Source organism: Crinia signifera, chromosome 4 (genome assembly GCF_055691185.1).
Source record: "Crinia signifera chromosome 4, ASM5569118v1, whole genome shotgun sequence".
In the NCBI taxonomy this organism is placed as follows: domain Eukaryota; kingdom Metazoa; phylum Chordata; class Amphibia; order Anura; family Myobatrachidae; genus Crinia; species Crinia signifera.
The window spans coordinates 230,218,490-230,244,095 of NC_139220.1; the positions used below are offsets into that span (position 1 = coordinate 230,218,490).

Here is a 25,606-nt window from a genome sequence, read left to right on the forward strand (position 1 = left end):
ATCGAGCAGAATAAGGCCCATTATGACACACACACCGTAATGCCCAATACAGAATATGACACAATCCGTTATGCCCATTACATATTATGACACACACACCGTAACGCCCATTACAGAATATGACACAATCCTTATGCCCATTACACATTATTATGGGCCATGGCAATTATTACTGCTGGCTGGAGGCTGGGTGCAAAGTTGTCTGTGCATTGAAGTCTCACTGAGTCTGCACTGCAGACTGCAGACTGCACAGCAGCCACAGGCAGTAGAGATAAGTCAGAGGTGCGCAGGGTAGGGGCAGAAATCAGGATTAGCCAAAAAAGAGCAGGACACACTGTACTCACACTGTGGCACAGCATGCTGACCAGGACGACCCCGGCCCCCTCAGCTCCCCCCACCCACACTGGCTGCTCAAACTGGATGGCGGCGCCAGTGTAAGCGGCTCAGATGCGGCCACGTCATGATGCTGTGGCATCATGACATCATATGCAAATGACGCTCCGCCATGCACAGCGGAGCTGAGCACGGTGATGCCCAGGAGGCAGTGGGCTCACCCCAGTGCTACTTCTGTAAGTTATCATAACTTGCTGCACAAAATCGGCTCACAAGGCCATCAGCCCTTCTGGCATTCCCCAGAAGTGCCAGATGACCAGTCCAGCTCTGATGTGAAGAACAACCCATAAACCTGTGTGCACTGCATATAATGAACCAGTGATATAAACTCAGCAGATTAACCTACTATTCGAACTAAAGAATAATGTACTTTTAAACTTCCAATAATCACCTCTATGCTGAGGATACTGAAATCAACCTTTCCTCCCCTGACCTCTCTCTTCACTAGTATCTCCAACTGTCCCTATGCTATTTCCTCTTGGATTTCCTGTGAACTCCCTTCAATATATTTACTTGATATTTTGTCCATGGCCCAAGTTTGACTATACTAGAACTGGACTGTATACAATATAGTCAAAAATGGTTTGCCTGCACAGTCTATTTTGTCTTGCGATGCCAATCCCAAAGGGGAATGCATCATCATTGCAAGCTGTATACACACTGTGCTATTAATTTTCTTCAGATTTTGACTACTGTAAAAGCACTTATTTTCACGCGGCTTTAATCTTCGCAATTTTCGCGCGCCTTCCGTAATCGCGAAAATTTAAGCTGCGCAAAATATTTCCTCCCTTTCTCCTTTAATACGAGGGGTTCTATTTACAGCAGGTACAGTAGTTATTCCTCGCGAAATCGCAGATTTCTTCATTATCGCGAAAATTACTGCTCGCGAAATTAAGTGCTTATACAGTATATAGCCACAATAGGAAACTAAAATCGCACCGTGTGTATGCACCTAAAGACTGAGCTAATCATCTTTACAGCCTCCCGCATAACCTTGCTTCCCACTATTTCATTATCTATTGATGGCACTATCATCTCCTTCTGGCGGTGGTGCTTCTTACATCCAAAATACCCCCCACCCCCGTCAGATACTCCATCTGCTTACAAAACTTTATAACGGCTCTCAAGACCCTGTTCTTCAGCAATCCCAGCCATCTCTCATCCTAACCCTCTTTTCCATGCTCACTGTCTACCCTATCCACATCACCCTTGTCTGTCTGCACCTCCCCTTTAAAAAGTCAGGATCTCCTAGACAATTTTGACTAGGTCATAAACTATCATTAGTTAGACAAAATTGCTTAGTCAAAATAGTCATTGCATCTAGCAAAAATCTCTTGTGCATCTAGTCAAAATCACTTACTCAAAATTGTTCATTAGCCAATACTTCATTCTGTGTACAAGGATTTAGAATTATTCGGGTGCCGGACGGCTCCCCGACAGTCGGGATTCCGACAGTCGTTCCTCCGACGTCGGAATCCCAACTGCTCCCTCGTGGGGGTCCACGACCCCCATAGAGGGAGAATAAAATAGGTGGCGAGTGCAGCTCGCCACCATGCCCGCAGCCTGGCGAGCGTAGCGAGCCTGCAAGGGGCTTCATTGTGGTCCCCACGCTGTGCAGTCGGGATTCCGACGTCTGACTAATGACTGTCGGAATCCCGACTGTCGGGCTAATATACCACACCCGAATTCTACTACATATTCCGGAAAACAGCATCTAACCCTCACTTTCTGCCTCCCTTATGATTATTTGATTGCCCTGTCCCCTTATGCAGAGATGTTTGTATACTATGTACTTATCCTGCAAGGACTTGTGCTTATTTTACTCATTTGATTATGTACTTTGTTAGGCATTGTGGAACCCTTGTGACACTGGTACCATATAAATAAATAAATAATTATCATAATGTGACATGATAGTTTAGACAATAAAGCATGTTAAATTACCCAGCTTCCTTACCTGATCCTACTCAGCAAAGCAAACTGGTGACACCCCCTCATGTGGGTCAAAGAGTCATTTGTGATGCTCCCTAGCACTGGTTTATAGAATTACAATGTCCACTTAAGTACCACAATTGACAAATGTGATGTTACTGTTGATGCCACTTTGCATGTGTAAAATTCTCCTCTCAATAAAATAAGTATTGCACATACATTTTTAAAAAGAATAATGGTGCCAGTTGTTGCTTAATATGTTAATTACTGCCCCCTGCTCCTCATACCCTGCTGTTATGAAAGAAATCACATTGAAGGGCATAAAAGGATGTTTCATTAACAAGAACCCACAGGACAGCAGAGCAAAACAACATGCGTTATTCCAGCCATCTGGATTTTCCCACAATAATGTACAATCTGTGTATGACTGGCCATGCATCTGAGTCTTGTTAAATCAAAATCTTATTTTCCATTCAGCAAACTGCAGTAAACTGTCAGATGGTTGGTAAAATGATCACCCAGAGGAAACTGGTATCACGTTTTTTCACTGGTGACTCTTTGCTACTTTACTCGCCCTCTCCCATTCAAACAATTCAATGTTCTCTGCTTCCTCCTATTCCTTTGTCCTTGGTTGTAAAAACACGAAAGGAACTACTCTTCTGACACCCAGAGCAAGGTCCTAGTGCCATGTCTCCTCTGCCTCCCCAGTAGATAGTAGTCCCCTTTTACATATATGATCACCATATAATGCAATCATCATCAAGTTCTACAATACAATAAATAGAACATGGGTTCTCATACATTTCTTCAGCCGTAACTAACCAAAGGGTGACAAACACAAGGGTGACTTGAAATTTTAAAGATAGAAAAATAAATGTAAATGAACCCTATAGCACCCAAAATAACACACTCCAAGCGGTTATTTACATAGAACCCCCCCCCCCCCCCCTTCACTTTAAACATTGTAGTTTACCCATCTCAGTTAGCTCCCTTCAAGATACAGGTTGAATCAGGGCTGGATTAAGGGGGGCCTTAGGGGGTAAGTACCCCTGGGCCCTGCTCTATCTAGGGCCACCCTGTGGTCAGCATGTATTTTTCAGACATTCATTCTTTATTTTTTTTTAGGGAGTGCATGGGAGTGGGGTAGTGCTGCAGCTTCACAAGAGGTCAGAGGCTGAGAGGCTTGGTGGAGCTCATCACATGCTCATCACATGCTTCTCAGGCCCATGGAATACAGCAGCAGCCTTGTCTTGGGAGGGTTTTTAATCAGAGGCATAGCTGAGCCTGTGAGGTCCAGGTACAGAGGGACAAACACAGGCCTTTCATTTGGTATATATATATATATATACATATATATATATATACACATATATATGTATATATATACATATATATGTATATATACACACATTCACACACACACACCCCTGCAGTTACCCATTGACCAAGTTTATACTGCCTTTACTCTGTGTTTTGACAGTGTAATATCCTCCCTGCAGTTCGCGGCCCGTAATGACAAGTGGGAGCTGCCCCCCCCCCCTGTCTGAAGTGACCCAGCCCCCCAGAAGGCTTAATCCGGCCCTGGGTGGAGTATAAATTATCAAGATATCCATTATACAAATTATTCCGAAAACCATAGTGTTCAGAATGTACTTTGCCAAAACCACTACTGGGGGCATCTGTACCTGGCAATACTGGGACAAGATCTGTAATTGAAACTAAATATGTGCAAGAAAATGATTGCATGGCATTCAAATTCAATGTCTGAGATACTAAACAACCTTTGTTTAATGTTCTTAAACCTTGTTTCATGCAAAAATAAAACATATGTGTGTGTATTTCATGTGTTTGATGTGTTTATTCAACATAAATGCAAGATACCTCATTGAAATATAAAAATATTCTGGAATAATCCATTATCCAAAATGCTTATGGTCCCGAGCATTTTGGATATGGGATACTCAACCTCTAACAACATTTCTCGATGCTGCTAAAAAAAAATGAACTTGGTAAAATATACTGCGTTTGATCCTTTAAATAAATATATTATTAAATAACTAATGAATATTACTCAATATTGTATAGGCATATGGGACTTGCAACAAACCCTATATGCTTTTATGTGTCATTCCAACTGACTAAAATGGGTTAATTGCCCAAAGAAAAACAATATGAAATAGAATAGGTTATAACAATAATTGCTTAGATAGTGATTAGTGCACTCTACTAAATTATGGGAGATAAAACCTTAAGAAAAATCAATCTCTTCTTTCAGGATCTTAGTGTTCACAGTCCCAGTGTGACCATATTACATGGAGAGAAAACAGAATGCCGTGCACAGTATAATATTGTCATAAACAAATGTAGTGATTCTAATTAAAATGATGCTCACCTTAAAGACGCCATTCTTATTGCCAAAATAAAACAAATCAGTGATTTCCTGTATAGCAACTTTATTTATTCTACAATAAATGTTATGTTGTATAAAATCAACAATAGAAAAAAAAATCCATTTACAATACTAGCAGTGATAAGGCATTCATAGAAGATTGTCATTTTTGTGGTCATTCATCACAATATGGCTCTCAAGACCCACTTCTTCATCAAACCCAACCAACTCTCATCCCAACCAACTGTTACATGCTTACTTCTCCCAAATCTGTGTTACCCTTGTCTGACTGTCTGCCCCTCCCCTTTAGTATGTAAGCTCTCACGAGCAGGGCCCTCTTTCCTCGTGTGATCTAATTTATTTTACTATTACACATTATGCCACACATCATGATGTGCCTTACACAATATGCAGAACACCATAATGCCCATTACATATTATGCCACACACCATACTGCCCCTTACATAATATGCTGCCCACTTTAATGCCCATATCACATTATACCACACATTATGCTATGAGTAATGCCCCAAGTACTCCTGCTTATACACATAATGCCAACAGTAGTGCCCCTTACACAATGCCTGGAGTAGTGCCCATTGCAGTATGCCCCCAGTACTGATCACTGTGTAATCCAGTCTAGTCTAGCTCTGAGCCCAGCATCTGGTATCCTGCCACCACCGCTGCTGCTGCTACTGAAGACAGGGAGGAGAGCAGAGCCTGCAGAGGTGCTGAATTGATTGTCAAATATGGTACCAGCTCGTGAGCCAATCAAAGCTTGCAATCCGACAGCCAATCAATAGCTGCAGCTACTGGACCACAAGCTCTGAGAGCAGTGGTGGCTGTCGATCGGCGGTGAGTGGTCATGCAGGTGGTGTTGTCAGGTGGTGTACAGACAGTGCAAATGGGCAATGCACCACTGGCACACACTTAGTTGCAGTCCTGCACAGCACCTAGTGCCCCTTATTCACATTACACTTCACAGTAGTGCCCCTTACACAAAATAGCCACAGTAGTAGCGCTGCTTATACATATAACACCCACAGTAGTAGAACCCTTACTCACATAATGCCCTCAGTAGTGGTGAGGCTTACACATAATGCCCACTGATGGCCACAGTAGCATTGCTTATGCATAATACCCAATATCTCCCACAATAGTAGCATTGCTGATATGTAACACCTGCTCTCTCTCACACTTTATTTACCTTAAAATCGGGCTGGCTTGCAGTTCATCTACTCCTCCTGCAACAGCTCTGCTCCCATGCAGCTCCAACACCTTCCTCCCATGTAGCTCCTCCCTTCCATTTCATGTTGCGCAACCCTTTTTTTCAGGCCCAGCTGCCACTGAAGAAGTCAAAGAGGGTTAGGAGCTAGGAGGGAACTTCCTGATTCTGGCGCCGCTGCCTTTCATGCAGTGTGACAGGCACACTGACAGCCGGAAGCCACAGAGGACAGCAGCGGGGATGCAGGGCTGGGAGAGCGTCTCCCTGCACTGCATTCTCTGCTGAGTGGCTAGTGTCGGCCATGCAGATAGATGTATATACTAGGGATGTGCATTGGCCACTTTTCGAATTTTGGATTTTGATTACCTTAAGGTTTTGGGTTCTAATGGATTTTGCCAAAACACCCCCTAAACGTTTTGGGTTCTGGGTTCTGATTTTTTTTTTTTTTTTAAAGCATAGAAACTGCTAAAATCGCAGATTTTTTTTTTTTTTGCTCCTTCGCTATTATTAACCTCAATAACATTCATTTCCAGTCTATTCTGAACATCTCACACCTCACAATATTGTTTTTAGGGCAAAAGGTTGCTCCGAAGTAGCTGGATAACTATGCTAAGCCACACAAGCGTGCGGCACAAACACATGGCTTATCTAGAAGTGGCACTGCCGCGGCAGACAGAATGGCAGTTTCAAAAACTACACCCTGAAAAAGACCCCTATCTGGCTTGACCGTGTTTACCACCAGCCGAGGAGCAGTGTGCGATTCATGCAATACATTTGTATCCAGACCGTAGAGGTGGATTTATTCGTCCTCTGCCCAGGCATGACGATGGGATTTTTCATCCCATGGACATCCCCCCTGGTGCCTCATTTAAGCAAACCACCTCAGCATCCTCCTCGTGAACTTCCTCCTCAGCGCCAGCTACATCAATATACTCCTCTCGGTCTACAACATTGACACCTTCATTATCAAAATCAGGAACTGCACTGTGGGTGATCCTTCCAGCATATGTAAAGGGAGTGCTGAAAATGGTGGAAGGAGCCACCTCTCCCCGTACAGCAATGGGAAGGTCAGACATCACAACCACCAACACCCTTGGACTCTCCTTGGGGTTTTGTGATAACGTCTTCTTTAGTAGGCTGAGATGTTTACTGTGTTTTTGATGACAGCTGAAATCTCTTCAAATATCTAAAGGGGGGAGTAGGAGGGCTTGCATGGTCATGGGAATTTGAACCACCAGTCATGAATACAGGCCAGGGCATTAACCGTTCCTTGCCACTCCGTGTCATAAATGGTACATTGCCAATTATACATTTCTTCTCCAATGATTTGGATTTTTTTATTTGGTCCTCCTTTTCCTGAACTTTGGCTTTTTGGATTTTACATGCCCTGTACTTTGACGCAGTAGATGCACCAGCAGAGAGATATTATATATACGGCAGTAGATGCACCAGCAAAGAGATATTATACATACGGCAGTAGATGCACCAGTAGAGAGGTATTATTTATACAGCAGTAGATTCACCAGCAGAGAGATATAATATATTTACGGCAGTAGATGCACCAGTAGACTGGTATTATTATATATATATATGGCAGTAGATGCACCAGCAGAGTGGTATTATATGTATATGGCAGCAGATGCACCAGTAGAGAGGTATTATATATACGGCAGTAGGTGCACAAGCAGAGAGATATTATATATATATGGCAGTAGGTGCACCAGCAGAGAGGTATTATATATATATATATATATATATATATATATATATATATATACACACACACACAACAGTAGATGCACCAGTAGAGTGTTGTTATTATATATATATATATATATATATATACATACACATCAGTAGATGCACCAGTAGAGAGTAAATATAGTTTACTTTAGTTATATACAGCAGTAAATGCACCAGCAAGGAGGTATTATATATACATGGCAGTAGATGCACCATCAGAGAGATATTATATATATACGGCAGTAGATGCACCAGTAGAGTTGACTGGTATTATTTATACAGTAGTAGATGCACCAGCAGAGAGATATAATAGATTTACGGCAGTAGATGCACCAGTAGACTGGTATTATTATTTATACAGCAGTAGATGCACCAGTAGAGAGTTATTTTATATACGGCAGTAGATGCACCAGCAGAGAGATTTTATATATACGGCAGTAGATGCACCAGCAGAGAGTTATTATATATACGGCAGTAGATGCACCAGCAGAGAGATTTTATATATACGGCAGTAGGCACACCAGCAGAGAGGTATTTTATATTATAAGGGCACGGTAGTGCCCTTATATTAAGGCTGAATCCAACGAACGGATTTTTCCCATAGGGAACTTTTCGGATGGGGGCATGGTGTTTGAGGGACTGCACCTCAAAAGTGACTGGGCGTACTGAGCTGAAATTTGGCATGTACGCGTAGAATCGTCAACCGGTGCTGCGTGCCAAATTTCAGGGCGAAATATTAAAAAATGACCAATTGGGAGCGATCTAAACTTCCAACTGCCAGTTTTTTTCTGACACTCGCGAAATGACACTTTGTCACCCATGTTAGTCTATGAGGGGTTTTTTGGGAAGGCATAACTCGGGGTAGGGGAACAATTGAGACTTGGGGTTTGTTTTATTAGGTAGATATTGTCCCAGTGGAGTGCCTTTTGGGGTTGAGGATTTTCAGATAGGTACAGTTTTTATTAAATTTAGTGAAACGTCCCCCATTATAAAGATAGGAGCTCCAACTTGTTGCGCATGCGCAGTGCGTCCAATAGGGGGAGTACAGTCAGAGGCCTCACTTGGGTGTACCAAGATGGCCGACGGAGATGCGAGGGGCTAGATCTGCTGCCGCTCGGCGCTGCCTACAGAGGGGAGCCCGCAGCCCCGCAATCCCTCCAAGGGGACAGGAGCCAAAAGGGTAAAAACACCCACACATCCACAAGAATAATTGCGCCGCAGGGAGGGGAAGCTTTCTGGTTTGCCTGTTTAAAACACGAAGCACAGTGTGTGCGCTGTGCCCCCCCAGTGTGTGCGCTGTGCCCCCCCAGTGTGTACGCTGTGCCCCCCCAGTGTGTGCGCTGTGCCCCCCCAGTGTGTGCGCTGTGCCCCCCCAGTGTGTGCGCTGTGCCCCCCCAGTGTGTGCGCTGTGCCCCCCGTGTGTGCGCTGTGCCCCCCGTGTGTGCGCTGTGCCCCCCGTGTGTGCGCTGTGTCCCCCGTGTGTGCGCTGTGCCCCCCGTGTGTGCGCTGTGCCCCCCATGAGTACGCTGTGCCCCCCCGTGTGTACGCTGTGCCCCCCCCCCGTGTGTACGCTGTGCCCCCCCCATGTGTACGCTGTGCCCCCCGTGTGTACGCTGTGCCCCCCGTGTGTACGCTGTGCCCCCCCGTGTGTACGCTGTGCCCCCCCGTGTGTACGCTGTGCCCCCCCGTGTGTACGCTGTGCCCCCCCGTGTGTACGCTGTGCCCCCCCGTGTGTACGCTGTGCCCCCCCAGTGTGTGCGCTGTGCCCCCCCAGTGTGTACGCTGTGCCCCCCCAGTGTGTGCGCTGTGCCCCCCCAGTGTTTGCGCTGTGCCCCCCCAGTGTGTGCGCTGTGCCCCCGTGTGTGCGCTGTGCCCCCCGTGTGTGCGCTGTGCCCCCCGTGTGTGCGCTGTGCCCCCCGTGTGTGCGCTGTGCCCCCCGTGTGTGCGCTGTGCCCCCCATGAGTACGCTGTGCCCCCCCCGTGTGTACGCTGTGCCCCCCCCGTGTGTACGCTGTGCCCCCCCATGTGTACGCTGTGCCCCCCCCATGTGTACGCTGTGCCCCCCCCATGTGTACGCTGTGCCCCCCCCATGTGTACGCTGTGCCCCCCGTGTGTACGCTGTGCCCCCCCGTGTGTACGCTGTGCCCCCCCGTGTGTACGCTGTGCCCCCCCGTGTGTACGCTGTGCCCCCCCGTGTGTACGCTGTGCCCCCCCGTGTGTACGCTGTGCCCCCCCGTGTGTACGCTGTGCCCCCCCGTGTGTACGCTGTGCCCCCCCGTGTGTACGCTGTGCCCCCCCGTGTGTACGCTGTGCCCCCCCGTGTGTACGCTGTGCCCCCCCGTGTGTACGCTGTGCCCCCCCCTCCGTGTGTACGCTGTGCCCCCCCTCTGTGTGTACGCTGTGCCCCCCCTCCGTGTGTATGCTGTGCCCCCCCCCCTCCATGTGTACGCTGAGCCCCCCCCCCCTCCGTGTGTACGCTGTGCCCCCCCCTCCGTGTGAACGATGTGTCCTTTAATATTATTATTATGTTTCCTGCCCAGACGCTGACCACCCCATGGTACCGCCGGGACTGAGACGCTTCCACAGCCTGCGGACCAGATTGAAGCGCTTCCTTGAGATGCCTCCGCCACCGGGAAGGCAGAAAGAAGCCACCCTGGTCATCAGAGGAGCAGTTGCACCCAGGTAAATCCATCCCCCCCACTGTCCCTGTGTGTACGCTGTTCAACCCCCAGTGCCCCGTGTGTATGTTGTTCACCCCCAGTGCCCCCATGTGTGTGCTGTTCGCCCCCCAGTGCCCCCGTGTGTGCTGTTCGCCCCCCAGTGCCCCCGTGTGTGCTGTTCGCCCCCAGTGCCCCCATGTGTGCGCTGTTCGCCCCCCAGTGTGCCCCTGTGTATGCGCTGTCCACCCCCCAGTGTGTCCCTGTGTGTATGCTGTCCGCCCCCCTGTGTACGCTGTCCGCCCCCCAGTGCCCCCCTGTGTACGCTGTCCGCCCCCCAGTGCCCCCGTGTGTGCTGTTCGCCCCCCAGTGCCCCCGTGTGTGCTGTTCGCCCCCAGTGCCCACATGTGTGCGCTGTTCGCCCCCCAGTGTGCCCCTGTGTGTGCGCTGTCCACCCCCCAGTGTGTCCCTGTGTGTACGCTGTCCGCCCCCCTGTGTACGCTGTCCGCCCCCCAGTGCCCCCCTGTGTGCGCTGTCCGCCCCCCCAGTGTGCCCCTGTGTGCGCTGTCCACCCCCCAGTGTGTCCCTGTGTGTACGCTGTCCGCCCCCCTGTGTACGCTGTCCGCCCCCCAGTGCCCCCCTGTGTACGCTGTCCGCCCCCCAGTGCCCCCGTGTGTACGCTGTTTGCCCCCGTGTGTACGCTTTTTTCCCCCGTGTGTACGCTGTTTGCCCCCGTGTGTACGCTGTTTGCCCCCGTGTGTACGCTGTTTGCCCCCGTGTGTACGCTGTTTGCCCCCGTGTGTACGCTGTTTGCCCCCGTGTGTACGCTGTTTGCCCCCGTGTGTACGCTGTTCGCCCCCCAGTGCCCCCGTGTGTACGCTGTGTGCCCCCGTGTGTACGCTGTCCGCCCCCCCAGTGCCCCGTGTGTACGCTGTCCGCCCCCCCCCAGTGCCCCCGTGTGTACGCTGTCAGCCCCCCCAGTGCCCCCGTGTGTACGCTGTCCGCCCCCCAGTGTCCCGTGTGTACACTGTTCGCCCCCCAGTGCCCCCGTGTGTACGCTGTCCGCCCCCGTGTGTACACTGTCCGCCCCCCCAGTGCCCCCGTGTGTACGCTGTCCGCCCCCCCAGTGCCCCTGTGTGTACGCTGTCCGCCCCCCAGTGTCCCGTGTGTACGCTGTTCGCCCCCCAGTGCCCCCGTGTGTGCTGTTCGCCCCCCAGTGTCCCCGTGTGTGCGCTGTCCACCCCCCAGTGTGCCCCTGTGTGTACGCTGTCCGCCCCCCCAGTGCCCCTGTGTGCGCTGTCCGCCCCCCAGTCCCCCCGTGTGTGCGCTGTCCACCCCCCAGTGTGCCCCTGTGTGTACGCTGTCCGCCCCCCCAGTGCCCCCGTGTGTATGCTGTCCGCCCCCCAGTGCCCCCGTGTGTACGCTGTTCGCCCCCTTGTGTACGCTGACCGCCCCCCAGTGCCCCCGTGTGTACGCTGTCCGCCCCCCAGTGCCCTCGTGTGTACGCTGTCCGCCCCCAAGTGCCCCCCGTGTGTGCTGTTCGCCCCCCAGTGCCCCCGTGTGTGCTGTTCGCCCCCCAGTGCCCCCGTGTGCACTGTCCGCCCCCCCAGTCCCTCCGTGTGTGCGCTGTCCACCCCCCAGTGTGCCCCTGTGTGTACGCTGTCCACTCCCCCTGTGTACGCTGTTCGCCCCCCAGTGCCCCCGTGTGTACGCTGTTCGCCCCCTTGTGTACGCTGTTCCCCCCCCCCCAGTGCCCCCATGTGTACGCTGTCCGCCCCCCCAGTGTCCCCGTGTGTACGCTGTCCGCCCCCCAGTGCCCCCGTGTGTACGCTGTCCGTGCCCCCATGTGTACGCTGTCCGTGCCCCCGTGTGTACGCTGTCCGTGCCCCCGTGTGTACGCTGTCCGTGCCCCCGTGTGTACGCTGTCCGTGCCCCCGTGTGTACGCTGTCCGTGCCCCCGTGTGTACGCTGTCCGTGCCCCCGTGTGTACGCTGTTCGCCCCCGTGTGTACGCTGTTCGCCCCCGTGTGTACGCTGTTCGCCCCCTTGTGTACGCTGTTCGCTCCCGTGTGTACGCTGTCCGCCCCCCCAGTGCCCCGATGTGTACGCTGTCCGCCCCCCCCCAGTGCCCTCGTGTGTACGCTGTCCGCCCCCCCAGTGCCCTCGTGTGTACGCTGTCCGCCCCCCAGTGCCCCCCGTGTGTACGCTGTCCCCCCGTGTGTACGCTGTCCCCCCGTGTGTACGCTGTCCCCCCGTGTGTACGCTGTCCCCCCGTGTGTACGCTGTCCCCCCCGTGCCCCCCGTGTGTACGCTGTCCCCCCCAGTGCCCCCGTGTGTACTCTGTCCACCCCTGTACTGCAGCTGCACTCAGGTAAATCCGTCCCCCCACTGTCCCTGTATGTACAATGTCCCCCCAGTGCCCCTGTGTGTACGCTTCCCCCCTCAGTGCACCCATGTGTACGCTGTTCCCACCAGTGCCCCCCGTGTGTACGCTTCCCCCCGTGCGTACGCTGACCCCCCAGTGCCCCCCTGTGTTTACGCTGTCCTCCTCAGTCCCCTCCCCCCGTGTGCACGCGGTCTCCCCCAGTGCGCCCCCCGTGTGTATGCTGTCCCCCCCAGTGCCCCCCCCTCCGTGTGTACGCTGTCCCCCCAGTGCCTCCCCCCCTGTGTGTACGCTACCCCCCCCAGTGCCCCTCCTGTGTGTGTACGCTGTCCTTCCCCCCCAGTGCCCCCCCGTGTGTATGCTGTTCTTCCCCCCCCAATGCCCCCCGTGTACGCTGTCCCCTTCCCCAGTGCCACCACCGTGTGTACGCTGTCCCCCCAGTGCCCCCCGTGTGTACGCGCCCCCCCCAGTGCCCCTGTGTGTGCTGCCCCCCCCAGTGCCCCTGTGAATGCTGCCCCCCAGTGCCCCCGTGTGTACGCTGTACCCTGTGCCCCCCATATATGCTGCCCCCCCCATGTGTATGCTGCCCCCACATTGCCCCCCGTGTACGCTGTCCCCCCTAGTGCCCGCTTCCCCGTGTGTACGCTGTCCCACCCAGTGCCCCCCTCTGTGAGTACGATGTCCCCCCCTGTGTGTACGATGTCCCCCCCCCCTGTGTGTACGCTGCCCCCCCAGTGCCCCCCCCATGTGTGTACGCTCCCCCCGTGCCCCCCGTGTGTGTACGATGTCTCCCTCCCATGTACACTGTTCCCGGCCCCCGTGTGTACGCTGTGCCCCCGTGTGTACGCTGTCCGCCCCCGTGTGTACGCTGTCCGCCCCCGTGTGTACGGTGTCCGCTCCCGTGTGTACGCTGTCCGCCCCCGTGTGTACGATGTCCCCCCCCCCCCTGTGTGTACGCTGCCCCCCCCAGTGCCCCCCCCTATGTGTGTACGCTCCCCCCGTGCCCCCCGTGTGTGTACGATGTCTCCCTCCCATGTACACTGTTCCCGGCCCCCGTGTGTACGCTGTGCCCCCGTGTGTACGCTGTCCGCCCCCGTGTGTACGCTGTCCGCCCCCGTGTGTACGGTGTCCGCTCCCGTGTGTACGCTGTCCGCCCCCGTGTGTACGCTGTCCGCCCCCCTGTGTACGCTGTCCGCCCCCCTGTGTACGCTGTCCGCCCCCCTGTGTACGCTGTCCGCCCCCCAGTGCCCCCCTGTGTACGCTGTTCGCCCCCCCAGTGCCCCCGTGTGTACACTGTTCGCCCCCACCCCCCCAGTGCCCCCGTGTGTACGCTGTTCGCCCCCCCCCCAGTGCCCCCGTGGGTACGCTGGTTGCCCCCCCCCTGTGTGTACGCTGTGCCCCCTCCCGTATACGCTGTGCCCCCCCTCCGTGTGTACGCTGTGCCCCCCTTCGTGTGAACGCTGTGCCCTTTAATATTATTGTTATGTTTCCTGCCCAGACGCTGACCACGCCATGGTACCGCCGGGACTGAGACGCTTCCACAGCCTGCGGACCAGATTGAAGCGCTTCCTTGAGATGCCTCCGCCACCGGGAAGGCAGAAAGAAGCCACCCTGGTCATCAGAGGAGCAGTTGCACCCAGGTAAATCCATCCCCCCCACTGTCCCTGTGTGTACGCTGTTCAACCCCCAGTGCCCCGTGTGTATGTTGTTCACCCCCAGTGCCCCCATGTGTGCGCTGTTCGCCCCCCAGTGCCCCCGTGTGTGCTGTTCGCCCCCCAGTGCCCCCGTGTGTGCTGTTCGCCCCCAGTGCCCCCATGTGTGCGCTGTTCGCCCCCCAGTGTGCCCCTGTGTATGCGCTGTCCACCCCCCAGTGTGTCCCTGTGTGTATGCTGTCCGCCCCCCTGTGTACGCTGTCCGCCCCCCAGTGCCCCCCTGTGTACGCTGTCCGCCCCCCAGTGCCCCCGTGTGTGCTGTTCGCCCCCCAGTGCCCCCGTGTGTGCTGTTCGCCCCCAGTGCCCCCATGTGTGCGCTGTTCGCCCCCCAGTGTGCCCCTGTGTGTGCGCTGTCCACCCCCCAGTGTGTCCCTGTGTGTACGCTGTCCGCCCCCCTGTGTACGCTGTCCGCCCCCCAGTGCCCCCCTGTGTGCGCTGTCCGCCCCCCAGTGTGCCCCTGTGTGTGCGCTGTCCACCCCCCAGTGTGTCCCTGTGTGTACGCTGTCCGCCCCCCTGTGTACGCTGTCCGCCCCCCAGTGCCCCCCTGTGTACGCTGTCCGCCCCCCAGTGCCCCCGTGTGTACGCTGTCCGCCCCCCAGTGCCCCCGTGTGTACGCTGTCCGCCCCCCAGTGTCCCGTGTGTACGCTGTTCGCCCCCCAGTGCCCCCGTGTGTGCTGTTCGCCCCCCAGTGTCCCCGTGTGTGCGCTGTCCACCCCCCAGTGTGCCCCTGTGTGTACGCTGTCCGCCCCCCCAGTGCCCCTGTGTGCGCTGTCCGCCCCCCAGTCCCCCCGTGTGTGCGCTGTCCACCCCCCAGTGTGCCCCTGTGTGTACGCTGTCCGCCCCCCCAGTGCCCCCGTGTGTACGCTGTCCGCCCCCCAGTGCCCCCGTGTGTACGCTGTTCGCCCCCTTGTGTACGCTGTCCGCCCCCCAGTGCCCCCGTGTGTACGCTCTCCGCCCCCCAGTGCCCTCGTGTGTACGCTGTCCGCCCCCAAGTGCCCCCCGTGTGTGCTGCTCGCCCCCCAGTGCCCCCGTGTGTGCTGTTCGCCCCCCAGTGCCCCCGTGTGCACTGTCCGCCCCCCCAGTCCCTCCGTGTGTGCGCTGTCCACCCCCCAGTGTGCCCCTGTGTGTACGCTGTCCACTCCCCCTGTGTACGCTGTTCGCCCCCCAGTGCCCCCGTGTGTACGCTGTTCGCCCCCTTGTGTACGCTGTTCGCCCCCCCCCCAGTGCCCCCATGTGTACGCTGTCCGCCCCCCCAGTGTCCCCGTGTGTACGCTGTCCGCCCCCCCAGTGCCCCCGTGTGTACGCTGTCCGTGCCCCCATGTGTACGCTGTCCGTGCCCCCGTGTGTACGCTGTCCGTGCCCCCGTGTGTACGCTGTCCGTGCCCCCGTGTGTACGCTGTCCGTGCCCCCGTGTGTACGCTGTCCGTGCCCCCGTGTGTACGCTGTCCGTGCCCCCGTGTGTACGCTGTCCGTGCCCCCGTGTGTACGCTGTCCGTGCCCCCGTGTGTACGCTGTTCGCCCCCGTGTGTACGCTGTTCGCCCCCGTGTGTACGCTGTTCGCCCCCTTGTGTACGCTGTTTGCTCCCGTGTGTACGCTGTCCGCCCCCCCCAGTGCCCCGATGTGTACGCTGTCCGCCCCCCCCAGTGCCCTCGTGTGTACGCTGTCCGCCCCCCCAGTGCCCTCGTGTGTACGCTGTCCGCCCCCCAGTGCCCCCCGTGTGTACTCTGTCCCCCCGTGTGTATGCTGTCCCCCCGTGTGTACGCTGTCCCCCCCGTGCCCCCCGTGTGTACGCTGTCCCCCCCAGTGCCCCCGTGTGTACTCTGTCCACCCCTGTACTGCAGCTGCACTCAGGTAAATCCGTCCCCCCACTGTCCCTGTATGTACAATGTCCCCCCAGTGCCCCTGTGTGTACGCTTCCCCCCTCAGTGCACCCATGTGTACGCTGTTCCCACCAGTGCCCCCCGTGTGTACGCTTCCCCCCGTGCGTACGCTGACCCCCCAGTGCCCCCCTGTGTTTACGCTGTCCTCCTCAGTCCCCTCCCCCCGTGTGCACGCGGTCTCCCCCAGTGCGCCCCCCGTGTGTATGCTGTCCCCCCCAGTGCCCCCCCCCTCCGTGTGTACGCTGTCCCCCCAGTGCCTCCCCCCCTGTGTGTACGCTGCCCCCCCAGTGCCCCTCCTGTGTGTGTACGCTGTCCTTCCCCCCCAGTGCCCCCCCGTGTGTATGCTGTTCTTCCCCCCCCAATGCCCCCCGTGTACGCTGTCCCCTTCCCCAGTGCCACCCCCGTGTGTACGCTGTCCCCCCAGTGCCCCCCGTGTGTACGCGGCCCCCCCAGTGCCCCTGTGTGTGCTGCCCCCCCCAGTGCCCCTGTGAATGCTGCCCCCCAGTGCCCCCCATATATGCTGCCCCCCCATGTGTATGCTGCCCCCACATTGCCCCCCGTGTACGCTGTCCCCCCTAGTGCCCGCTTCCCCGTGTGTACGCTGTCCCACCCAGTGCCCCCCCCTGTGAGTACGATGTCCCCCCCTGTGTGTACGATGTCCCCCCCCCTGTGTGTACGCTGCCCCCCCAGTGCCCCCCCCTATGTGTGTACGCTCCCCCCGTGCCCCCCGTGTGTGTACGATGTCTCCCTCCCATGTACACTGTTCCCGGCCCCCGTGTGTACGCTGTGCCCCCGTGTGTACGCTGTCCGCCCCCGTGTGTACGGTGTCCGCTCCCGTGTGTACGCTGTCCGCCCCCGTGTGTACGATGTCCCCCCCCCCTGTGTGTACGCTGCCCCCCCAGTGCCCCCCCCCTATGTGTGTACGCTCCCCCCGTGCCCCCCGTGTGTGTACGATGTCTCCCTCCCATGTACACTGTTCCCGGCCCCCGTGTGTACGCTGTGCCCCCGTGTGTACGCTGTCCGCCCCCGTGTGTACGCTGTCCGCCCCCGTGTGTACGGTGTCCGCTCCCGTGTGTACGCTGTCCGCCCCCCTGTGTACGCTGTCCGCCCCCCTGTGTACGCTGTCCGCCCCCCTGTGTACGCTGTTCGCCCCCCCAGTGCCCCCGTGTGTACACTGTTCGCCCCCACCCCCCCCAGTGCCCCCGTGTGTACGCTGTTCGCCCCCCCCCCCAGTGCCCCCGTGGGAACGCTGGTTGCCCCCCCCCTGTGTGTACGCTGTGCCCCCTCCCGTATACGCTGTGCCCCCCCTCCGTGTGTACGCTGTGCCCCCCTTCGTGTGAACGCTGTGCCCTTTAATATTATTGTTATGTTTCCTGCCCAGACGCTGACCACGCCATGGTACCGCCGGGACTGAGACGCTTCCACAGCCTGCGGACCAGATTGAAGTGCTTCCTTGAGATGCCTCCGCCACCGGGAAGGCAGAAAGAAGCCACCCTGGTCATCAGAGGAGCAGCTGCACCCAGGTAAATACGTCCCCCCACTGTCCCTGTGTGTACCCTGTCCCCCAGTGCCCCCGTGTGTACGCTGTCCCCCCAGTGCCCCCCGTGTGTATGCTGTGCCCCCCGTGTGCGCTGTGCCCCCCCAGTGCCCCCGTGTGTACTCTGTGTCCCCCCCCCAGTGCACTTCCGTGTGTACACTATCCCCCACCGTGTGTACGCTGTCCCCCCAGTGCCCCCCGTGTGTACGCTGTCCCCCCAGTGCCCCCCGTGTGTACGCTGTCCCCCCAGTGCCCCCCTGTGTGTACGCTTTCCCCCCAGTGTGTACGCTGTCCCCCCAGTGCCCCCCGTGTGTACGCTATCCCCCCAGTGCCCCCGTGTGTACGCTTTCCCCCCAGTGCCCCCCCATGTGTACGCTTTCCCCCCAGTGCCCCCCCATGTGTACGCCTACCCCCCAGTGCCCCCCGTGTGTATGCTGTGCCCCCCATGTGTACGCTGCCCCCCCCAGTGCCCCCGTGTGTACTCTGTGTCCCCCCCAGTGCACTTCCGTGTGTACGCTATCCCCACCATGTGTACGCTGTCCCCTCAGTGCCCCCGTGTATATGCTGTCCCACCAGTGCCCCCCATGTGTATGCTGTCCCCCCATTGCCGCCCCCCGTGTGTACGCTATCTCTCCAGTGCCCCCCTGTGTGTATGCTGTCCCCCCAGTGCCCCCCCCCGTGTGTACGCTGTGCCCCCGTGTACGCTGTCCCCCCAGTGCCCCCCGTGTGTACGCTGTCCCCCCAGTGCCCCCTGTGTGTACGCTGTCCCCCCAGTGCCCTCCGTGTGTACGCTGTCCCCCCAGTCCCCCCCCCCGTGTGTACACTGTCCCCCCAGTGCCCCCCCGTGTGTACGCTGTCACCCCAGTGCCCCCCTGTGTGTGCGCTGTCCCCCCAGTGCCCCCCGTGTGTACACTTTCCCCCCAGTGCCCCCCCCCGTGTGTACGCTTCCCCCCAGTGCCCCCCATGTGTACGCCTACCCCCCAGTGCCCCCCCGTGTGTATGCTGTGCCCCCCATGTGTACGCTGCCCCCCCCAGTGCACCCTGTGTGTACGCTGTCCCCCCAGTGCCCCCCCCTGTGTATACGCTGTGCCCCCCTTGTGTATACGCTGTCCCCCCAGTGCCCCCCGTGTGTATACGCTGTCCCCCCAGTGCCCCCCCGTGTGTACGCTGTCCCCCCAGTGCACCCCCCCATTTGTACGCTGTCCCCCCCAGTACCCCCCCCCCCGTGTGTCCACTGTCCCCCCAAGGCCCCCCCGTGTGTACGCTGTGCCCCCGTGTGTACGCTTTTCCCCCAGTGCCCCCCCATGTGTACGCTTTCCCCCCAGTGCCCCTCCCCATGTGTACACCTACCCCCCACTGCCCCCCTGTGTGTATGCTGTGCCCCCCCATGTGTACGCTGCCCCCCCGTGCCCCCTGTGTGTACGCTGTCCCCCTAGTGCCCCCCTGTGTATACGCTGTCCCCCCAGTGCCCCCCCGTGTGTACGCTGTCCCCCCAGTGCCCCCGTGTGTATACGCTGTCCCCCCAGTGCCCCCGTGTGCATACGCTGTCCCCCCAGTGCCCCCCCGTGTGTACGCTGTCCCCCCAGTGCCCCCCGTGTGTCCACTGTCCCCCCAAGGCCCCCCCGTGTGTACGCTGTGCCCCCGTGTGTACGCTGTCCCCCTCCAGTGCCCCCCGTGTGTACGCTGCCCCCCCAGTGCCCCCCGTGTGTATGCTGCCCCCCCCCCAGTGCCCCCCGTGTGTGCGCTGTCCCCCCAACCCCCCCCCAGTGCTCCCCCATGTGTACACTGTACCCCCAGTGCCCCCCGTGTACGCTGTCCCGCCCCCAGTGCGTACGCAGTCCCGGCCCCCCCATTGGCCCCCGTGTGTATGCTGCCCCCCCCCCCCAGTGCCCCCCGTGTGTACACATTGTTGATGTTGTTGTTGTTGTTGTTATATTTCCTGCCCAGACTCTGTCCTCCCCATGCTGCCGCCGGGACTCGACGGGACTAGGTTCAGGTGCTTCCACAGCCTGCGGCCTAACAGTCTGGTGAAGCCCCGGCCTTGAGTTGCCTCCGCCATAAGACAGAAAGCAAGCAGCCACCCGGGCCATCAGAGGAGCAGCTGCACCCAGGTAAATCCATCCCCCCACTGTCCCTGTGTGTACCCTGTCCACTATCCCCACTATCCCTGTGCACACCCTGTCCCCCCCACTGTCCCTGTATGTACCCTGTCCCCCCCACTGCCTGCCGTGTGTACGCTGTCCCCCACAGTGCCCGCCGTTTGTATGCTGTCTCCCCAGTGCCCTCCCTGTGTACTCTGTCCCCCCCTGTAATGCAGCTGCACTCAGGTAAATCCGTCCCCCCACTGTCCCTGTATGTACCCTGTCCCCCCAGTGCCCCTGAGTGTACGCTCCCCCCCCAGTGCACCCGTGTGTATGCTGTCCCCACCAGTGCCCCCCATATGAACAGTCCCACCCGTGTGTACGCTGTCCCCCCTGTGAGTACGCTGTCCCCACTAGTGCCCCCCTGTGTTTACGCTGTCCTCCTCTGTCCCCTCCCCCCGTGTGTATGCTGTCTCCCCCAATGCACCCCCGTGTGTATGCTGTCCCCCCCAGTGCACCCCCGTGTGTATGCTGTCCCCCCCAGTGCCCCCCCCCCTCCGTGTGTATGCTGTCCTCCCCGTGCCCCCCCATGTGTAGGCTGTCCCCCCCCGTGCCCCCCCATGTGTAGGCTGTACCCCCCCCCCAGTGTCCCACCCCCTGTGTGTACGCTGCCCCCCCAGTGCCTCCCCCCTGTGTGTACGCTGCCCCCCTAGTGCCCCCCCTGTGTGTGCTGTCCTTCCCCCCCCAGTGCCCCCCGTGTGTACGCTGTCCCCTTCCCCAGTGCGCCCCCCCGTGTGTACGCTGTCCCGCAGTGCCCCCCGTGTGTACGCTGCCCCCCGTGTGTACGCTGCCCCCCCAAGTGCCCCCCGTGTGTGCTTCCCCCCCAGTGCCCCCCGTGTGTGTGCTTCCCCCCCAGTGCCCCCGTGTGTGTGCTTCCCCCACAGTGCCCCTGTGTGTGTGCTGCCCCCCCAGTGCCCCTGTGTGTATGCTGCCCCCCCAGTGCCCCCGTGTGTATGCTGCCCCCCCAGTGCCCCTGTGTGTACGCTGTACCCTGTTCCCCCCATGTGTATGCTGCCCCCCCCATTGCCCCCATGTGTACGCTGTAACCCCGTGTGTACCCTGCCCCCCCACCATTGCCCCCCGTGTGTACGATGTCCCCCCCAGTGCCCCCCCGTGTGTACGCTGTTGCCCCCCCCCATACTGCCCCCCGTGTGTACGTTGTCGTCTCCCCAGTGCCTCCCCCGTGTGTTCGCTCCCCCCACATTGCCCCCCGTGTGTATGCTGCCCCCCCCCAGTGCCCCTGTGTATGCTGCCCCTGTGCGTATGCGGCCCCCAAGTGACCCCGTGTGTACGCTGTACCCTGTGCCCCCTTGTGTATGCTGTCCCAACATGTGTACGCTGTAGCCTGTGCCCCCCGTGTGTATACTGTCCCCCCCCGTGTGCACACTGTCCCCCCCCGTGCCCCCGTGTGCACACTGTCGTCGTCCCCGGTGCCCCTTGTGTGTATGCTGTTGCCCCTGTGTGTGTATGCCGTGCCCCCGTGTGTATACGCAGTCCCTCCCCCAGTGCCCCCATGTGTAGGCAGTCCCTCCCCCAGTGCCCCCCCATGTGTACGCAGTCCCTCCCCCAGTGCCCCCCCATGTGTACGCAGTCCCTCCCCCAGTGCCCCCCATGTGTACGCAGTCCCTCCCCCAGTGCCCCCCATGTGTACGCAGTCCCTCCCCCAGTGCCCCCCCATGTGTACGCAGTCCCTCCCCCAGTGCCCCCCATGTGTACGCAGTCCCTCCCCCAGTGCACCCCCATGTGTACGCAGTCCCTCCGCCAGTGCCCCCCCATGTATACGCAGTCCCTCCCCCAGTGCCCCCCCATGTGTACGCAGTCCCTCCCCCAGTGCCCCCCATGTGTACGCAGTCCCCCATGTGTACGCAGTGCCCCCCGTATGTACGCAGTCCCCCCAGTTCCCCCCGTGTGTACGCAGTCCCCCCCCCAGTGCCCCCCGTGTGTACGCTGTGCCCCCCCCCCAGTGCCCCTCGTGCGTAAGCTCTGCCCCCCCTATGTGTACCCTGTGTGTACATTGTCCTCCTCCAATGCCCTACAGTAAAGCTTCTACTCTCTGGGTGTCATGCTCATTGCCAGGGGTTTCTTGGGATGGATGTCTTGCCTGTTGACAGGGGTTTCATGCACTGGGACGGGTGTCATACTCAATGCCAGGGGTTTGTTATTCTTGTGGCCAGGGGTAATGCTCATTGCCAAGGGTGTGTTATCATTAAACATTTAAAAAATCTAATTGTATTCTTTCACTGAAATTTAAAATTTCAAATAAAAAAAAAAATAAATTGAAAAAAACCTATGAAATTCCAAAGACAAAAAACCTTACGGTTTCACATGTCCCATTAAGGCTTCTTACACATGATCTGGCATTTCTGAAACCTGTTGTAACTCTTCCACTCAAACGCCAAAAAGCAATGAAATTCCGATCATTAAGGCTGACGCCTTAATGGACGTGTTCCTTGCGCAATACAGATATGGTACGCCATCACAGCCTGTGGGTAAGTGCAGATTCAGCACTCTCACAGAGTGAGATTGCTGTCACTCACAAAATGGTGGAGCTGCTAATTCACAGATTTGTGTGCTCATTGGAATACACACATGCAGTCTATGCAACTGAAGGTCTGAGCAGTAAACAGAGCCGAGAGGATGGGGAAAAAGTGGTGTTGATTGGGGTAGGAGGCAGTGTGGTGCAGATGGGGAGGAATAGAAATGCGTAGATGGTAGGAAGGCTAAGCAGCACTGATGGGGGACTAACGAAGCAGATGGGTGGAAAACTGTGGCACGAATTGGGGAAGGTAAGGCAGAGTGATGCGATTGGTTGGGAAACAGAGGAGCAGTTGGAGGAAAGACAGCACTGATGGGGGAGGGGGTTCGGAGCAAAGGGGATAAAGGGAAAACAGAACAGTGTAGATGGAGAGGGGAGACAGCAGTACAGATGGAAGGAAACTGTCATGGATGAGGCGGGCAGAGCAGCATTAATGGAGGGGGAGACAGAGTATCGCTAATAGAGGGGAAGCCAGTGGCACAGATAGAAGGAAACAGTGGCATCTGTGTGGAAAGACAGGGCAGGGCAGATGGGAATAGACACATTGTTGTGGATGAGGGAATCCACACAGCAGTAGGTATCGGGGAAGACAGAGCAGCATGAAGGCGTACGGGAGAAGAAAGAGTAGATGCATAGTAGTTGGGAGTATTATAGTTTTTGCAATTGTGAAAGATGTTTCTGGTAACTGCATGTGAATACTAAATGAAATGGATATAGGTAGTGAGTGTGAAAGATGTTGGACCCTCAGTGGGATAGTTCTAGTAATAGTGTTTATTCTAGCACCCGCTATCTTTGAAAACCCATGCAGTTCCTCTACCCTGTCTGGGGTGTTGCTGGCTGCTCTAGTGTTTCTAGCACAAGTCTGGTTTGCAGTGCTGATATACAGATCACACTAGAAGCACTACAGCAGACAGCTACACCCCAGGCAGGGAAGAGGAACTGCATGGGGTTTCAAAGATGGCGGGTGCTATAATGAACACTATAGTAACTCAGAGGTATAGACAGTTTTAGAAGATTGCAGATACTTATTAGGATGAGTGCGCCACATAACTGCTCAGACCTTCAGTTGCATAGACTGCATGTGTGTATTCCAATGAGCACACAAATCTGTGAATTAGCAGCTCCACCATTTTGTGAGTGACAGCAATCTCACTCTGTGAGAGTGCTGAATCTGCACTTACCCACAGGCTGTGATGGCGTACCATATCTGTATTGCGCAAGGAACACGTCCATTAAGGCGTCAGCCTTAATGATCGGAATTTCATTGCTTTTTGGCGTTTGAGTGGAAGAGTTACAACAGGTTTCAGAAATGCCAGATCATGTGTAAGAAGCCTTAATGGGACATGTGAAACCGTAAGGTTTTTTGTCTTTGGAATATATATATATATATACACGGCAGAAGATGCACCAGTAGAGAGGTATTATATATATACAGCAGTAGGCACACCAGCAGAGAGGTATTATATATATATACGGCAGTAGATGCACCAGTAGAGAGGTATTATATATATACGGCAGTAGATGCACCAGTAGAGAGGTAATATATATATATATATATATATATATATATATACGGCAGTATATGCACCAGTAGAGAGTATATATAGTTTACTTTAGTTACATTCAGCTGTAATTGCACCATCAGGGAGGTATTATATATACATGGCAGTAGATGCACAAGCAGAGAGATATTATATATACGGCAGTAGAAGCACCAGTAGAGTCGACTGGTATTATTTATACGGTAGTAGATGCACCAGCAGAGAGATATAATATATTTACAGCAATAGATGCACCCGTAGACTGGTATTATTATTTATACGGCAGTAGATGCACCAGCAGAGAGATATTATATATATGGCAGTAGATGCACCAGCAGAAAGGTATTATATATATATATATATATATATATATATATATATGGCAGTAGATGCACCAGCAGAAAGGTATTATATATATATGGCAGTAGATGCACCAGCAGAAAGGTATTATATATATATGGCAGTAGATGCACCAGTAGAGAGTATATATAGTTTACTTTAGTTATATACAGAAGTAAATCCACCAGCAGGGAGGTATTATATATACACAGCAGTAGATGCACCAGGAGACAGGTATATATGGCAGTACAGTAGATGCACAAGCATAAAGTTATTATTATTAATTTAATATATATAAGGCAGTAGATACACCAGTACACTGATAGACATATTTATTTATATGGCAGTACAGACTACAGAGTAGATGCACCAGCAGACAATATGTTTACTATATAAGGCTGTAAAGGCACCAGCAGGGAGGTATTATACAGCAGATGCACAAGCAGACTGGTATACAAGTGGTTAATAAGTTAACAACAGTGCACAGTCATATACTGATTGAAGTGGCCAGGTACTGGCTGGGCTGGCAGTCACTGGCAGTGCAGAGCACACACACCAGACAGCAGAGCAGACAGTGGCACTAGTAGGCACTGGCAGTCATCCCTGCAGCACAAAAAGACAGCTCCCTAACCTACCTAACCTAACAAAGCTCCGCACAGTCAGCACACTCCTATCCCTAACCCTCCTAACTCACGAGTGACAAATGGTGCCAGATTCTCGCAGTTTATATAGGGGTCTGGATCTTGCGAGAATCCGGCACTGGGCAATGACGTTTTGCCCGTGCGCCCGGATCCAAGTCAGACGGGAAGCTCCGAGTGCCGCTCAGATCCAAGCTCGGATTGCTACCGTTCATTGATCTGAAGTTGTGAACCTGAACCCAGGCGTCAAACATCGGACACATAATGTATATAATGATATTTTAAACTTTAGAAGTTAAGTCTGTAGCACTTGGCTTTATTTGCAGCCATTCATCAACATGATGTCTAGCTTTTGTTACTTAAAACAAAGCATGCTGGGATAACCATCTGTCAAGTAGTGACTACACAAACTTGCTTCTAGTCTAGTTATGTGGCACCCCAGAAAGAAATACTGGGACTGTTTTTTGGAAGCAATGTACAGAAATGTGTATGATTATCAGTTGTTTTGTTCTGGAAAACATCCATGTGCTTTATTTATTCTGCTGCCTCATTTCAGGGA

The 25,606-nt window shown here is 55.8% G+C and overlaps 2 long non-coding RNA genes across 2 annotated transcripts in view; one reads left to right on the top strand and one right to left on the bottom strand.

Annotated features, from left to right (window-relative positions):
* Nucleotides 1-25,606, bottom strand: part of LOC146075072 (uncharacterized) — a 237,141-nt gene that overhangs the window by 139,515 nt on the left and 72,020 nt on the right. The gene's annotated exons all lie outside the window — the stretch shown is intronic.
* Nucleotides 8,464-20,130, top strand: LOC146072542 (uncharacterized). The gene is made up of 5 exons (XR_014473175.1): nt 8,464-8,863; nt 10,224-10,365; nt 14,221-14,362; nt 17,697-17,838; nt 19,800-20,130. It is a non-coding gene; the product is annotated as an uncharacterized LOC146072542 (long non-coding RNA).